The sequence below is a fragment of the Lotus japonicus genome, chromosome 1, assembly GCF_012489685.1.
Source record: "Lotus japonicus ecotype B-129 chromosome 1, LjGifu_v1.2".
NCBI classification, from domain to species: Eukaryota; Viridiplantae; Streptophyta; class Magnoliopsida; order Fabales; family Fabaceae; genus Lotus; species Lotus japonicus.
In genome coordinates this window covers 94,998,819-95,002,514 of record NC_080041.1, presented here as the reverse complement: position 1 = coordinate 95,002,514, position 3,696 = coordinate 94,998,819, and positions in this window count along the sequence as shown.

Sequence of the window (3,696 nt, the reverse complement as noted above, 5' to 3'; positions counted from 1 at the left end):
ACGGGCTAATAGTGGAACCCATTTCACAGAAGTAGGTTTAGTGGTGACTGATTTGTAGAAAAGGAAGAACAAGGGATAGGTTGGAGTGAAACTCAAGTGTTCACAAAGAATTTCAAAGCAGCGGAGGAAACCCCAGGCGTTGGGCTGGAGTTGGCAAGGCGCCACATTCAGAAAAGAAAGAACGTGACATATAAACGGCGAGAAAGGAAGTTTAATGTTTAAATCTAAGAAGAAATAGCCATAAACAAAGAAAAAATCGGGCGATCCATCGTCTGGTTCTTTACGCAACAGAACACAGTCATCTTCGCCACATGGGAGGACATTCAACAGATGATCTTCATTATTCGAGGTGGCGGGATCTATCTTTGTGAACCCTTGAGCAGAAATTCGAAGCGAACTAATGCTCCCAACGCTGCTCCAGATAGAATGTAACAGACATTTATCTTCAACTAAATGCACGTCAGAGCGCCATTCAGGTGAAGATAAATCTCCATTAGAGGAGAGAATTGAGTCTACAGAGCCGGCGGGACCGGAATCATCATCGGTAGAAGGCGAGGAATGAATTTCAATTATAGAGGGGGCGACAACTTCCTCCGTGGAGGGTGAAGAAAGTTCTAGGGAAGGAAGGCTAGCGTTTGGTAAAGACATGCGAGGCAGTTTCATAAAAAGAAGATGAACAGAGTTGAAAGAAGAAAGAAGATGAACAGAGTCAGAGAAAAAAGAAGTAAACGAAGAGTCTCAAGAAAGAGAAAAACTAACCAGAGGGAGAACCGTGAATTTGAGAAAGGAGAACGTCGGCGATAGGGGAGCACCGCGCAATGACGACGGCCGGAGGAAGAAAAGGTTCACCGGAGTTCAAAGAAGAGAATGAAAGCTGCGGTGAAAAGGGTTTTCAGAGCAAAAGTTTTAAGAAAGTGAAAAATGAAAAGTGAAAAGGGGATTTTATAGAGAGAAAGGAAGAGAGAGAATGAGTGGGGAAAGATCGTGGGATCGTGGGATTTGAAATTCGAAAAGTTAGGAAGCGAAAAGACATTACTCCTCGAGACGCGCAACTGAAGATTGCATTTATAACAAATGATGACGAAATCCCGGAAAATAAGGATACGTGCGACAGTTGAAAAGACGTGGTTGACGGTTATGATTAATGGCGACATATCTTTGAAACGGCAACAAAGGTGGCGAAGCGTGAAAATGGCGATGTAACAACGAAGGTAAAATGGCGATGAACGAATAAACAATAGAGGCGAACTACTAGGTAACATGATGAAGACATTTCAACTCTCTACTCGAGTCTCATGTCTTGGGGGCATGTGGACTGGGCGGGACATAAAGAAGATTATGTCCCGCCCAAAATGAACAAATAACCATTGAAGATAGCCATGGCGGGAAAGGCGACACGACGAGCTTCATTGCCCTCCCTTAGATGATGGACCCACAAGCCAGCTGGAAGATTCCTTTGGATTTGTCTTATATGTACGGGGATTTGGGCCCTGATTGTCAGGCCCAAATATAGGAAAGATCCATATCATGACCACACCCTCTATAAAAGGGGAGGTCATCCACTTGTATGAAACCAACTTTTTCAGCATTAATGAGAATATTCCTTTTATGGTAGTTTTGCTATTTTAGTGCTCTGCTAGGGTTTACTTTTTGTCTTTCTCTTACGTAAGCTTGCCCTAGTACAGAACACATATATATATATATATATATATATATAATATATGTAAGTAATGCATGTAACCCACAGTCATCATCTTAGCCATGCTTTTGAACAATCCTTTTGTAACTGACAGCATTTAAGAGAAGCATTTTGTGTTGCATGTAGTCTCTTCTTCGATCTCTTTAATTTCTCTAAATCTAAGGACTTGTCTATAGAATAGAACTGTGACAGCTGAATTTCTTTTTTCTACTATTTACAGGATTAAGCTACATTCTTATACCATTATGGCTAGGAAAAATAGCCGCAGATTTGTTGCCGAACAACGTCATGATGAAGATGTGCAGCCTTATATACTTCAATTAATGAATGAAGAAAACTCTCAATCTGAAGCACACAATGTTGAATCTAATGAATTTTGCAATTCAGCTAGAATTCATGATGAACAAAATGTTGAAGCATGTGGTATTATTTTGTTGAATAGTTTTTTGTACTTAATATATTTCCTTGAACTGAATCCTAACATTCAAATGCTTTCATATTAGGTTCGTCAAGAACTAGAAATATCCGTGGGCCTACCTTATTAAAAGATATATGGAATATGCCTCGAGGGAAGACAATTTGGTAATCTTACTGCTGCTATTTCTGCATTGTTATGTCACTGTTGTGAATCAGAGTCTTGATAGAATTTTGCTTCAAGTAGCAGTGGATTGGATCAGTATACGATTTTGGGGTTTAGTTTCACTTTGGACTGTCAATGAGCATTAAAAGCTACTGTTTTTCCTTGTTTTTGTTGCTCCTTATCTTGCTATGCTACTGGAGGAATGGTAGAGACGTGTAAACAAAGCTGCCGTGTAATAACCAGCAGCTTTGTTTGTTGGTATTATCTTAGAATTCAAGGATAGTAGGATTAGATTTAGGTAGTTGATATGCAGCATACTGTCGACTTGTCTTTGTTTTGGTTCCTTTGGAAGTTATGTGTGTGGTTACTCGATTATATATCTTGGATGTTAATTACATGGGTAATTAATTTCAATTGATGTCACTCTTAGGATATGATACAAGAAAAGTTGAACAATGGAAGGACCTCTAGTGAACAATCTGATGGTAGTGTTGCTTGGAAAGGGGATGTGTATGGATGTGTATACCGAAGTGTTTGGACTTGAAAGAAGTGGCTATGTTCGTGGTTTAGGACTTGGTCCAACTCCTTCTACATTATGGGGTGCTAAATCTTTATCAGGGAATGTCTCTATGAACAATATATCTAATGACATGGTCCAAAAGTTAGAGCAGGAGATGCAGAAGCAGATGAAGGAGCTGATGAAAAAGCACGATGAAGACATGAACATGATGAAACAAAATCAAGAAAAATTGTTGTCAGAATTATCTTACATGAGGCAAGTGTTGTTTAAATTCATTCCTATGGAGTCATCTATGCTTCATAACTTCAGCAGAAGCTCATTTGGACAAGTAAGGCTTTGAGTTTTTAAACATATTGTTAAACTTTGATGATACAAGTTTAACATATCATATGACTTAATATTCTGTTATTAGGTCCCACCTGATGCTAACAATGGTCATGAACAAGCACCCCAAGCACCTTCCATGTCATCTTGATTTCATAATGTTGATAAAAATATTGAAAATCTTCATGGTATTGTACTTGTATTGATAATATATTGCTTTTACTGACATTGTCTCATGGAATAGCACATGAACATGTGCTATTTCATTACTTACATTATGAACTGCATATTGTGTATATTTAATAATACATTCTTTTTATGATCATTTCAGGGCATACTTTTTGATTTTGAGAAATCAAATTGTAAAGATTTCACTGGAACTCAGCGTTGAAGAGTTTGTTCATGAATTATATACTTTTGTATTATGTCTATGTGCTAAAGATCAAGTTAGACAAAAGATGATAGGATATATTAGATTTGGATATTGTAACTCTAACACGTTTTATGTCTTGAAACTCAACGACTTGTAATAATTGGATATACTTGATAGTTTACTGTGGATTGAGTGAAATG